Raw genomic sequence first — 14,870 nt, 5'->3', positions numbered from 1 at the left:
TGAGGGAGTTAAAGTGGATCCGGCGAAGATTGAGGCAGTTTGAGTTGGGAGAGGCCAAAGACTCCTACGGAAGTGCGAAGTTTTCTAGGATTGGCCGGATACTATAGAAGATTCGTCAAGGATTTCTCGAAGATCGCCACGCCATTGACCAAGTTAACCAGAAAGAATCAAAAGTTTGAATGGAGTGCAGAATGTGAAAATAGCTTTCAAGAGTTAAAACAGAAGTTGGTAATAGCTCCGGTGTTGGTACTTCCAGATGATCAAGGGAATTTTGTAATATTCAGCGAGCTTCACATAAGGGTTTGGGTTGTGTGTTGATGCAACACAGTAAGGTAATAGCATATGCGTCAAGACAGTTGAAGCCGCACAAGTTAAAGTATCTGACGCATGACTTGGAACTAGCCGCCATAGTGTTCGTACTCAAGATTTGGAGACATTACCTCTATGGAGAGAAGTGTGAAATCTACACGGATCACAAGAGTTTAAAGTACATTTTTACTCAGAAAGAGCTCAATATGAGGCAGAGGAGATGGCTGGAATTGATCAAGGACTATGACTGTTCGATAAATTACCATCCTGGAAAGGCGAACGTAGTGGCCGATGCGCTGAGTCGGAAGGAGAGATTGAATATGATGATAACATCAAAAGAGTTATCTGAAGAAATCGGAAATTGGAATTGGAACTTTGTGCTTATGGGAAAGTCAAAGAAGTTTGTCGTGCAATGACCTTTCAGCCAACACTAATGGAAAAGATAAAGAAGTGTCAAGAGGAAGTAATGGAAAAAGAGAAAAATCAGTTATCTGGAGAAGAGATTAATACTAAAAGGGATGAGCAAGGAATACTAAGGTTTTCATCCAGAATATGGATTCCTCATGTACCTGAATTAAAGAATAAGATCCTCCATGAAGCCCACCATTCGAAATTTTCAATCCACCCGGGAAGCACCAAGATGTATCAAGACTTAAAGAAGAACTTTTGGTGGCCAAATATGAAGCGAGACGTGGCAGAATGGGTTTCGAAGTGCTATACTTGTCAGAAAGTAAAGGCAGCATCAACGACCAAGCGGATTAATTCAGCCCCTGAAGATTCCAGAATGGAAATGGGAAAATATCGCTATGGACTTTATAGTAGGACTACCGCGAACAAAATCCGGACATGACGCAATATGGGTTATAATGATCGTCTTACGAAGTCGGCGCATTTCCTTCCAATAAATGAGAAGTCATCACTGGACAAGTTGGTTCATCTGTATGTGCACGAAATCGTATTAAGGCATGGAGTACCCGTATCAATAGTTTCAGACAGAGATCCCCGATTTAACTCGAGATTCTGGAAGCAATTCCAGGAATGTCTTGGCACGAAGTTGAATATGAGCACGGCGTATCATCCGCAGACTGATGGTCAGAGCGAAGGACGATTCAAACAATCGAAGACATGTTGCGCAGTTGTGCAATCGATTTTGCAGGAAGTTGGGACGACCACCTGCCATTGATTGAATTCTCATATAACAACAGCTATCATTCCAGTATCGGCATGCCACCATATGAAGCTTTGTACGGGCGAAAATGTAGATCACCAACAAGTTGGGATGAAGTAGGAGAAGGAAGAATTCTCGGCTCAGAATTGGTACAACAGTTGCATGACTCAGTCAAGTTAATTCAGAAAAGGTTGTTTGCTGCTGAAGATAGACAGAGGAAGTATGCGGATCCAGCGCGTAAGGATGTTCAATTCCAAATTGGCGAAGCTGTGTTGCTAAAGGTGTCACCTAGGAAAGGGTTGATGAGATATGGCGAGAAAGGAAAGTTAGCACCTAGATATATAGGTCCTTTTGAGATTTTGAGTCAAGTAGGAAAGGTGGCCTACGAGTTGGCCTTACCACCTCAGTATCGGCATGTGCATAATGTGTTCCATGTGTCGTTACTTAAGAAATATAATCCTGACACTAGCCATGTGATAGAATATGAACCCGTAGAAATTCAGGCAGACCTGTCATTTGTGGAGCAACCGGTTAAAATACTCGACTGGCAAGTAAAGAGTCTTAAATAAGTCAGTAAAGTTAGTAAAAGTACTTTGGAGGAACCCTAAGGTCGAAGAGTCGACTTGGGAGTTAGAGTCTGATATGCGTTCCCGGTATCCTCATCTGTTCTCTTAGATTCTGGGGACAGAATCCCTTAAGGGGGAGAGGATGTTACGACCGGCATTTTATGTAATATTATTTGTGAATTTGGTATAATATTAAGTCAAATGAAAATATATTCAATGATTGTACGATTGTGTGAGTGAAAATTTCTGCATTATAAATTTGCTTTGGGTAGTATATGATTTTTCAAAGCAAGAGTTTATTTAATTTATTTTTGATTTATAAGGAATATTCTAAGCTTTGGAAAAATCTTCTTTTAAAAGGCATTTTGTTCACAAATTTTGAAAATGATTTTATAAAGTCTCTAAAAATCCAAGTTATTTTATGGTATAAATTTTATAATTTTTGAACTTGTATTTTATTTTATAAAAATAAATCTTTACAAATTTTATTTGTTATAATTATCAAATTACATAAGAGACCATGCATGCAAATCATCTTTCTATTCTCTCAAAGGGCAAATAAGACTTTTCCAACCCCACTAACTCATTTGATTATTACCAAATTACTACCTTAGCCTTGCATGCAAAATGGCCTAACTTTAGCCAAGGGACATTTTTGTAAGTTCTCACTTCCACTCATTATTTGTCAACCAAATAGCATAAAACAAACAAATCAAAGTGGAGAGAAGTCATTCATCATTTCACACTCCAACCACCACAAAAATTTCTCTCTTCTCCCCCCTCCCACCTTACTCTCGGCCGAAGGCCAATTCCCCACCCCCCCCTTCCATTTTTCAATTCATTCTTCACCTTCCCAAGTGTAAATCTTTTACCTACATTCATATTACATACTTTCCAAGTATTTTATGACTTGGAAGTTGAAGTTCCATGGATGTATGTGTAGTTCTTATGTGATCTCCAAGGAGAAACTCTTGATTCTTGTGAATTCAAGAGCTCTCTATGAGATATATTATATATATGTGCTAACTAAGTGTTTTATGGAGATATCATGCTTTAAAATCCTTTGCATGCTACTGAAATCTCATTATAAATTTATGTTTAGCCATGCATGCTAGTTTTAAGACATTAAAATGATGATCAACCATGTTTTGCATGCTATTCTTTTCGAAATCATGTTGTTATCTATAAAATTCGAAATAGATGTGCTTAAATAGATTGTTTACATGATGAATTTCTTATTAATACTTAAAAGGAGTTATATTTCATAATTATTAAGGATAAGTATTAGGTGCAAGTCGATTTTGCAAGCATTTACAACTTTATGCCTAGCCGAAATCTTGTTATGTGCTTTCCATGAGTTGCATGTTATATATTTAGTTGCATGTTGTTGTTTTTAGGCATGGATGATCTCACCCAATGTTATTTTGAGAATAAAGGAGTTAGTTCAGTAGAATACCATGTATAAGTCTTTGTTTAAGTTTTGAGTTGTTGTTAGATAGGTTTGTCAAGTCAAAGCCTTGGAAAAATGAGAGTTATAGTTTCTGCAGAAAAATCAGTTTAGTACCCTGAGGTTTAGAGTGAGTTTTGACCATGTCATTGATGTGTTGAGGCCCAAGCTACCAGAAGTAGTTAGTATGGGGAGTATATAATAGGTTTTAGGAGTTGGTTGGAGGTTTGCATGTCATTTGGTTAGGTGCACAAGTAGAATAACAAAATCTGTCCAGCAGGGGACAGTTTTGTTGCAACTTAGAAATAGGGAGATTTGGCCATGTCATGGGTAGGCCCTCATTAGGCCCAATTGGGCCTTAGTTAGAGGGTATGTCAGAGAAGTTTTTCAACCATAGTTCATAGGATATGAGCTAGAACCATGTGTCACAAGTTAATTCAAGTCAGGGCATTTTCTGCCCAGAAAAACAGGGGAACCTTGGACTTTTAGCTTAGGCCCAAGAAGGCCCAAGCCAGGCCTTTGAGCCACATCAAGCTTATGAGATGCCCTTAGGTCAGGAGAGTCTTGTGTAAAAATTTTGAAGAAAAACCTGTAGTTTAAGAGTGTCTAATGCACTCAAGAAACCTTAGTTACCATTCTGAAATTTGCACCAGTGAGCACTTTCACTTATCACATAGCTTTAGAACACTTAGAAGTGAGTATTAGGTCGACCACCATAGTTGTAAGATAGTATAAGGTCAGTAGAGCAAAAGGCACAAGTGAGGGTCAATAGGTTTTGGATAATTTAGGAAAGGCACATTGAGTTAGGAAGCCCAAATTTGAAGACTTTGTTTAGTTAGTGACCAAGTGACTTAAGTGGTGAGTCGAGATCATCCAAGCCTAGTGTGGCATTATGGTGTATATGATGTTATTTGGTATTAATATACGATATGTGATTATGTGGCTACGTGTGTACATTTGAAAATATAATGGTGGATATGAATTAAGTGCGTATAGGCCTAAGTGCCATCCATGTTTAATTTCGGGTTGTAAATAGGTTAAGATGGTAAGAATATTAATAATGAGGATTATTATTATTTATGTAGGATCTCGAGACGAGAGAAAACTTGCCATAAAAGTCGAGTGAAGCTCCGGTTGTTGCTCCTACCAGTCAGACCAGACCAGTCTATCTCAAGGCAAGTGATTCAACTTGACCTATTTACTGTAAACAGTTCATATATATATCGATGCAATTATCCTGAGTCATTTTGATATATTTAAATCAAGCATATCTTTTGTTTATCTTTGAGTTACATAGAGATGCCATGAACCCTCGAGTATGTATTGCAAGTAGTTCAAAAGTCTTTCATGATAGTTTAATTCCATGATAAATAGAGATTTGTTATAATACTTTATTGATCCTTTTGATTATCATGCTATTGATCCCTGAGAAATCTTGATATTGCACCCTGATGCTTTGATTCAACTTTTGAAATAACCTCGATAGAAACTTTATCTTGATACCTAAAAGCCAATCATTTCTTAAATTCTCATGATTGTTTGATAACCCTATCCTTACCCTAAAGCTTGATACCCTGTTATATCTTGAGCTGATGATCGCTTTCTTTATATTTTAACACCTCTATCCTATTGGAACCAGTGATGCTTATCTTCTTGATGTTCTAATACCTATACCTTGTCTACAACCATTGCTTTAAGCCTAGTTTGGCATTACTCTTTCATATTATCCAATAGCCTTGCTCAATTTCCTTGTCAAAGTTCTTGTTTATGGAAACCTCTCAATTACCCTAATATAGTAAAGTCTAGTGGATTATGGCCCTGAGATTTAGTGTCATATTTCCAGTGTTTCAAGTTGATCTATAATCCCTTGATAAAAATGATTACAGTCGAAAGAGATTTTGTCATAAATCGGCATCAGTTTTTAAAATGATTAAAATGTGGATTTTTCAGTCCCAAAGGGGGATAAATGTTTTCTTTGAATGGTGGATCCGGACTGAGACGCGAGTCCTTTCCACACTTATATTAGGCTTAAAAGTTGCCTAGGGATTCCCAATAATGTTTTAGAACCCAGCGAGGTTCGGGATTACTTCGCGGCTGATCACCGGCTGTAATCCGTAGCGTCATAAAATGATTTTGATTAAGAATGATTTTAAAATTTGTTTTGATGCAAGCAAAATGATGCCAACTCACATAAGTTTTATCTCTCGTTATCATTGATTATGTCTTTCCATTGTCATTCCTAAAGGTATATCTCGATTTATGTTTGCGTTGTACTATTAGCACTTGTTGAGCTTTTGGCTCACTTCTTGCTTTACCCTTATATTACAGCTAGCAGCTATGGTTAGATTCAAGCAGACTGCCCGTAAGACCTGTGATGCTGATGCTTATGTTCGAGCTCAGGTAGAATAAGTAATAATAGTTGTGTGAGGACTCGGTATTTGTAATCAGATGTAATAGTTGGTAGTGTTGGGTTGTTCCAAACCCTAAACTGTAAGATCTTGGATTTTGGTTGTGTATTCTTCATTAAAAATATGTAATAGCTATATTTATTTCGCTATTTAAGTTGGGGGTGTGACATTTCACACTTCTCTCCATAGAGATAGTATCTCCAAATCTTGAGTGCGAACACTATGGCGGCTAGTTCCAAGTCATGCGTCGGATACTTTAACTCGTGCGGCTTCAACTGTCTTGACGCATATGCTATTACCTTACTGTGTTGCATCAACACACAACCCAAACCCTTATGTGAAGCGTCGCTGAATATTACAAAATTCCCTTGATCATCTGGAAGTACCAACACCGGAGCTGTTACCAACTTCTGTTTTAACTCTTGAAAGCTATTTTCACATTCTGCACTCCATTCAAACTTTTGATTCTTTCTGGTTAACTTGGTCAATGGCGTGGCGATCTTCGAGAAATCCTTGACGAATCTTCTATAGTATCCGGCCAATCCTAGAAAACTTCGCACTTCCGTAGGAGTCTTTGGCCTCTCCCAACTCATAACTGCCTCAATCTTCGCCGGATCCACTTTAACTCCCTCATTTCCAATAACATGCCCCAAAAATTGAACTTCCTTCAACCAAAACTCACATTTGGTAAACTTGGCATACAACTTCTCTTGTCGGAGTATCTCCAATGCTATCCAGAGGTGCTGCTTATGTTCTTCTTCCGACTTAGAATAAATAAGGATGTCATCAATAAATACCACGACAAATTTATCCAAATACTTCTTAAATACTCGATTCATCAGATCCATAAATGCGGCCGGAGCGTTGGTCAATCCAAACGGCATTACTAGGAATTCATAATGCCCATATCTGGTCCTAAATGCGGTCTTGGGAATATCTTCTTCCTTGATCTTTAATTGATGGTATCCCGATCTCAAATCAATCTTCGAAAAGCATTTTGCTCCCTTTAACTGATCAAAAAGGTCATCTATCCTTGGTAGCGGGTAGCGGTTCTTGATCGTTACTTTATTCAACTCCCGGTAATCTATGCATAGACGCATACTCCCATCTTTCTTCTTCACAAAGAGAACAGGTGCTCCCCATGGCGACGTACTTGGTCGTATCACTCCCTTATCCAATAATTCTTGTAGCTGGCTCGCCAACTCTTTCATTTCTGCTGGTGCCATCCTATACGGAGCCTTTGAAACTGGTTCCGTGCCTGGAGCAAGGTTGATCTCGAACTCAATTTGTCGATCTGGTGGTAAGCCTGGTAGTTCGTCGGGAAACACATCGGGGAACTCATTAACTACAGGAATATCTTCCATGCTGGGGCTGCCTCTCTCTGAATCCACTACATATGCTAGGAACGACTCACAACCTTTTCTAAGTAACTTCTTAGCCTGAATAATTATAAGAAATAGTTGCTCTTGCCTCTGCCCCTTAAATACTACCTTCTCTCCACTCTTCGTCTTTAAATACACTCTCTTGGTCTTACAATTTATCTGAGCGCTATTCTCTCCTAACCAATCCATTCCTAAAATTATATCAAACTCTCCCAGCTTGAAGAGTATCAAGTCGGCTGAGAACTTATATCCCGAAATATCAATCTCACATTTTGGACAAAATTGATTCACAGGAATCTTCTCTTGGTTCGCAATTACCACATTTACTACCTCACTCATAACCGTTTTATCACATTGGAGCTTATCAATAAAAGATTCTGATATGAAAGATCTTGTTGCTTCCGAATCAATCAATACTTTAGCTTTGACATTATTGAGTAAAAGTGTACCTGCTATCACCTCAGAATTCTGAACAGCATCTTTCATCTTTAGATCAAATGTCCTTGCTGTTGCTTGCGGGGTTGGTGCGGGTGGTGGAGGTAATGCCAATACCTCAGCTGGCACGCTTGCACTGGTACTTGCCACGTTCATCAGAGCTCTGACTGGTCCTGTTGCCTTACACTCCCTAGCCATGTGTCCAGTCTTCCCACACTTGTAACACGTAACTCCTGGCTTCGGCATCTTGCACTCGTTTGCCAAATGTCCCTTCTGATTGCACCTATAACAGGTCATACTCAGCTTATTGCATACTCCGGGGTGCCTTCTTCCACAGTGCTTGCATTCTGGCCTCTGGAACCTGTTTTCTCCAACTTGCCCTTGGCTTGCCTGATTGTTCCCTTTTGATTCTTGCCTTTTGCCCAAATTTCCCTTCCTTTGAAAATTTCCGCCCTTCTGGAAACCAATCCTCTTTACATTCCGATCTTGCGAACTTCCAGCTTCAGACTTTTCTCCATAAAATGGAACCTTCCTCTTCTTGTTATCCCTCTCTTTCCTTGACTGCATCCCATTATTCTCAATCAGAGCAGCTTTCTGTACTACTCCCGCATAAGTTTCAAGCTCAAACATAGCCACCCTATCTCTGATCCAAGGCTCCAATCCTTGCTGAAATTTCTTTGCTTTTTCCTCCTCAGTGCTGGTATACTTTGTCACAAACCTTGACAACTCAGTGAATTTCTTCTCATACTCCAATACAGTCATGTTCCCTTGCTTCAACTCAAGAAATTTTAGCTCCATCTGATTCTGCATGTACTTAGGGTAATACTTGTCCAGAAATAACTTTTTAAATCTCTCCCAAGAAACCTGCTGAGTGACTTCCATAGCCTTTACTGATTCCCACCAATAGATGACTTCTCCCTTCAAGAAGTAAGTGGCATACGGCATCTTCTGATCGTCTCCTAACTGTACCAACTCAAAAGCCCTTTCCATCTCCTTGATCCATGTGTTTGCTATCACTGGATCAGTGGTATCATGAATACAGGTGGATTCACATTCTGAAAAGCTTTGAAAGTGACAATTTGTCTAGGTGGTACTGGTGGTTCAGGTGGTTGGTGTGGCTCACGGTTATCTTGGTTTTCAATTCGTTGTTGAAGAGTTAGTTGTTGTTGAGCTATAGCATTGGTTTGCTGTTGCAAGGTTTCCAGTAGTCGAAGAATATTTGGGTCTGTGGTGAAGGTGGTTGTTGGGTTCTTCTTTTTGGGAGGCATGATCCTGAAATAAGAGTTGTGTCAAAACAGATATGAACGATAAAATGATTCGAGGGTATCGCATGGCATTCTTGTTTACATATGGGGTCAAGTTTCCAAATTAAGCAGATATGATGATAAAAACATAAAATAACAGTTGAGAGCAAATGGAACAATAGCACATAATTATTGAAATTTTAAAGGTCACAGTACATAGGATTGGGACATAGTCTGATTCTAGGAATAACAGGCTTATTTAAAGGAAAGACGGAAACAACTGGGGATTCCATAGAGTCTGATAGTACAACAACATGAAAGGTAAATGGAAAGAACTAAGGCTCCACTCCATCTGAACGGGGCTTGGTAGTCTTTTCCTCTCGAAGCGTCTTCACAATGCTCTGGAGCTCATCCGCCACCATCTGAATGACATACTGGCTGGTACGGTCCCGGTGCGCTGGCATCTCCTCAAGCTTAGTGTTGACGTACTGAACCAAGGTCTCAAGTCTCGCAGTCATCTGCTCCTTGGGCTTCCCTTCGTAGTTTCGGCTGTCCGGATACACGTTCTTCAGTCGGTCTATCAGTCGGTCGTACTTGCCCTGAAGCATGTCGAACTCGCGCCTCAACTCAGCATACACGGAGAAAGCAATAGTGTCGTCCGACCCAGAGGATGACGAGGAATGCGCCCTTTGCTGACAACCAATAAGAGGAGTATTAATAATAATTTACTTAACCTACTCTCTCGCATAATATCTATAACCTACACACAAATCCTATAACCTATTTGGGCTGTCCAGGGACTCTAAACCGTAGCTCTGATACCAAAACCTGTCACACCCCCAACTTAAATAGCGAAATAAATATAGCTATTACATCTTTTTAATGAAGAATACACAACCAAAATCCAAGATCTTACAGTTTAGGGTTTGGAACAGCCCAACACTACCAACTATTACATCTGATTACAAATACCGAGTCCTCACACAACTATTATTACTTATTCTACCTGAGCTCGAACATAAGCATCAGCATCACAGGTCTTACGGGCAGTCTGCTTGAATCTAACCATAGCTGCTAGCTGTAATATAAGGGTAAAGCAAGAAGTGAGCCAAAAGCTCAACAAGTGCTAATAGTACAACGCAAAACATAAATCGAGATATACCTTTAGGAATGACAATGGAAAGACATAATCAATGATAACGAGAGATAAAACTTATGTGAGTTGGCATCATTTTGCTTGCATCAAAACAAATTTTAAAATCATTCTTAATCAAAATCATTTTATGACGCTACGGATTACAGCCGGTGATCAGCCGCGAAGTAATCCCGAACCTCGCTGGGTTCTAAAACATTATTGGGAATCCCTAGGCAACTTTTAAGCCTAATATAAGTGTGGAAAGGACTCGCATCTCAGTCCAGATCCACCATTCAAAGAAAACATTTATCCCCCTTTGGGACTGAAAAATCCACATTTTAATCATTTTAAAAACTGATGTCGATTTATGACAAAATCTCTTTCGACTGTAATCATTTTTATCAAGGGATTATAGATCAACTTGAAACACTGGAAATATGACACTAAATCTCAGGGCCATGATCCACTAGACTTTACTATATTAGGGTAATTGAGAGGTTTCCATAAACAAGAACTTTGACAAGGAAATTGAGCAAGGCTATTGGATAATATGAAAGAGTAATGCCAAACTAGGCTTAAAGCAATGGTTGTAGACAAGGTATAGGTATTAGAACATCAAGAAGATAAGCATCACTGGTTCCAATAGGATAGAGGTGTTAAAATATAAAGAAAGCGATCATCAGCTCAAGATATAACAGGGTATCAAGCTTTAGGGTAAGGATAGGGTTATCAAACAATCATGAATGAATTTAAGAAATGATTAGCTTTTAGGTATCAAGATAAAGTTTCTATCGAGGTTATTTCAAGAGTTGAATCAAAGCATCAGGGTGCAATATCAAGATTTCTCAGGGATCAATAGCATGATAATCAAAAGGATCAATAAAGTATTATAACAAATCTCTATTTTATCATGGCATTAAACTATCATGAAAGACTTTTGAACTACTTGCAATACATACTCGAGGGTTCATGGCATCTCTATGTAACTCAAAGATAAACAAAAGATACGCTTGATTTAAATATATCAAAATGACTCAGGATAATTGCATCGATATATATGAACTGTTTACAGTAAATACGAAGGTCAAGTTGAATCACTTGCCTTGAGATAGGCTGGTCTGGTCTGACTGGTAGGAGCAACAACCGGAGCTTCACTCGACTTTTATGGCAAGTTTTCCCTCGTCTCGAGATCCTACATAAATAATAATAATCCTCATTATAATATATTCTTACCATCTTAACCTATTTACAACCCGAAATTAAACATGGATGGCACTTAGGCCTATACGCACTTAATTCATATCCACCATTATATTTTCAAATGTACACACGTAGCCACATAATCACATATCGTATATTAATACCAAATAACATCATATACACCATAATGTCACACTAGGCTTGGATGATCTCGACTCACCACTTAAGTCACTTGGTCACTAACTAAACAAAGTCTTCAAATTTGGGCTTCCTAACTCAATGTGCCTTTCCTAAATTATCCAAAACCTATTGACCCTCACTTGTGCCTTTTGCTCTACTGACCTTATACTATTTTACAACTATGGTGGTCGACCTAATACTCACTTCTAAGTGTTCTAAAGCTATGTGATAAGTGAAAGTGCTCACTGGTGCAAATTTCAGAATGGTAACTAAGGTTTCTTGAGTGCATTAGACACTCTTAAACTACAAGTTTTTCTTCAAAATTTTTACACAAGACTCTCCTGACCTAAGGGCATCTCACAAGCTTGATGTGGCTCAAAGGCCTGGCTTGGGCCTTCTTGGGCCTAAGCTAAAAGTCCAAGGTTCCCCTGTTTTTCTGGGCAGAAAATGCCCTGACTTGAATTAACTTGTGACACATGGTTCTAGCTCATATCCTATGAACTATGGTTGGAAAAACTTCTCTGACATACCCTCTAACTAAGGCCCAATTGGGCCTAATGAGGGCCTACCTATGACATGGCCAAATCTCCCTATTTCTAAGTTGCAATAAAACTGTCCCCTGCTGGACAGATTTTGTTATTCTATTTGTGCACCTAACCAAATGATATGCAAACCTCCAACCAACTCCTAAAACCTATTATATACTCCCCATACTAACTTCTGGTAGCTTGGGCCTCAAAGTGCACATCAATGACATGGTCAAAACTCACTCTAAACCTCAGGGTACTAAACTGATTTTTCTGCAGAAACTATAACTCTCATTTTTCCAAGGCTTTGACTTGACAAACCTATCTAACAACAACTCAAAACTTAAACAAAGACTTATACATGGTATTCTATTGAACTAACTCCTTTATTCTCAAAATAACATTGGGTGAGATCATCCATGCCTAAAAACAACAATATGCAACTAATTATATAACATGCAACTCATGGAAAGCACATAACAAGATTTCGGCTAGGCATAAAGTTGTAAATGCTTGCAAAATCGACTTGCACCTAATACTTATCCTTAATAATTATGAAATATAACTCCTTTTAAGTATTAATAAGAAATTCATCATGGAAACAATCTATTTAAGCACATCTATTTCGAATTTTATAGATAACAACATGATTTCGAAAAGAATAGCATGCAAAACATGGTTGATCATCATTTTAATGTCTTAAAACTAGCATGCATGGCTAAACATAAATTTATAATGAGATTTCAGTAGCATGCAAAGGATTTTAAAGCATGATATCTCCATAAAACACTTAGTTAGCACATATATATAATATATCTCATAGAGAGCTCTTGAATTCACAAGAATCAAGAGTTTCTCCTTGGAGATCACATAAGAACTACACATGCATCCATGGAACTTCAACTTCCAAGTCACAAAATACTTGGAAAGTATGTAATATGAATGTTGGTAAAAGATTTACACTTGGGAAGGTGAAGAATGAATTGAAAAATGAAAGGGGGGTGGGGAATTGGCCTTCGGCCGAGAGCAATGTGGGAGGGGGGAAGAAGAGAGAAATTTTTGTGGTGTGTTGGAGTGTGAAATGATGAATGACTTCTCTCCACTTTGATTTGTTTGCTTTATGCTATTTGGTTGACAAATAATGAGTGGAAGTGAGAACTTACAAAAATGTCCCTTGGCTAAAGTTAGGCCATTTTGCATGCAAGGCTAAGGTAGTAATTTGGTAATAATCAAATGAGTTAGTGGGGTTGGAAAAGTCTTATTTGCCCTTTGAGAGAATAGAAAGATGATTTGCATGCATGGTCTCTTATGTAATTTGATAATTATAACAAATAAAATTTGTAAAGATTTATTTTTATAAAATAAAATACAAGTTCAAAAATTATAAAATTTATACCATAAAATAACTTGGATTTTTAGAGACTTTATAAAATAATTTTCAAAATTTGTGAACAAAATGCCTTTTAAAAGAAGATTTTTCCAAAGCTTAGAATATTCCTTATAAATCAAAAATAAAGAAATTAAATAAACTCTTACTTTGAAAAATCATATACTACCCAAAGCAAATTTATAATGCAGAAATTTTCACTCACACAATCGTACAATCATTGAATATATTTTCATTTGACTTAATATTATACCAAATTCACAAATAATATTACATAAAATGCCGGTCGTAACAATCGTGAAAGCTCATTGACTCGGATATTATTACTTACCTACTATTTTCCTTGTCATGTTTCAGGTACTTTAGCGAGCGTGTAAGCATACGCGTTTGCGGGCTCGAGAACTCTGGATCAAGCCGAGGAGGAAGCTGTAGTGGTTCGAAGGGAAGTTTTTTAGGACGAAGAGAAAGTGAAAGAACAAGAGAAAATTGAGGAACCAGCTTTAATAGTGATGGGAGATCAAGCATAAATTCCGAAGGCTTTGATGGACTATTCTCAGCCTAAGATCAATGATATTCAGTCAAGTATCATCAGACCAGTCATCTCAGCTAACACTTTTGAGATCAAGTCGAGCGCGATTTAGATGATACAGAACTCAGTTCAGTTTGGGGGTTCTCCTACAGAATACCCCAACATGCACATCAGGGATTTCATCGAGATCTGCGACACTTTCAAGTTCAATGGGGTGACTGAAGATGCTATTAAGCTGCGACTCTTCCCATTCTCTCTGAGGGATAAAGCAAAGTGTTGGTTACACTCTCTACCACCAGGGTCTATCACCACATGGGAGGATCTTGCTTAAAAATTTCTCACTAAATTTTTTCCTATGGCGAAGACTGTTGCAATCAAGAATGCTCTTACTCAGTTTGCACAGTAAACTGGAGAATCTCTGTGTGAGGCTTGGGATCGATATAAGGAGATGCTAAGGAAGTGCCCACACCATGGCATGCTTGATTGGATGATCATAAACTGTTTCTATAATGGTTTAGGCGCACAGTCTAGACCAATGCTCGATGCAGCGTCTGGTGGAGCCTTATGGGCCAAAAGCTATAATAAAGCTTATGAGTTGATTGAGCTCATGCCAGCTAATGAATACTAGAATCCTACGCAAAGAATGTTGCAAGGAAAGATAGCTGGATTTATGGAAGTAGATACAGCTACTACTATAGCTGCTCAACTTCAAGCTTTGACGATGAAAGTGGTCTCTTTAACTAATTATGGAGTTAATCAAATCGCTAGTATTTGTGAGCTTTGTGCGGGGCACATGAAACTGAGCAGTGTGTTATTTCTAGCGAATCTGCTCAATTTGTGAGCAACTTTCAGAGATCACAGCAGTAAGCTCCAGCCACTTATCATCCCAATAACCGCAATCATCCTAACTTCAGCTGGAGCAACAATCAGACACTACGCCATAAGTGCTCAAA

At 38.4% G+C, this 14,870-nt stretch overlaps 1 non-coding gene across 1 annotated transcript; it reads right to left on the bottom strand.

The window, feature by feature from the left end:
* Window positions 1-14,287: 14,287 nt before the first annotated feature.
* Window positions 14,288-14,394, bottom strand: LOC141676177 (small nucleolar RNA R71). Its single transcript, XR_012556781.1, has one exon. It is a non-coding gene; the product is annotated as a small nucleolar RNA R71 (small nucleolar RNA).
* Between the last annotated feature and the right edge of the window lie 476 nt (window positions 14,395-14,870).

The sequence above is a fragment of the Apium graveolens genome, chromosome 7 (genome assembly GCF_009905375.1).
Source record: "Apium graveolens cultivar Ventura chromosome 7, ASM990537v1, whole genome shotgun sequence".
NCBI lineage: Eukaryota > Viridiplantae > Streptophyta > Magnoliopsida > Apiales > Apiaceae > Apium > Apium graveolens.
The sequence above is the reverse complement of the archived record's forward strand: the minus strand, read 5'-3'. Positions and strand labels throughout refer to the sequence as shown.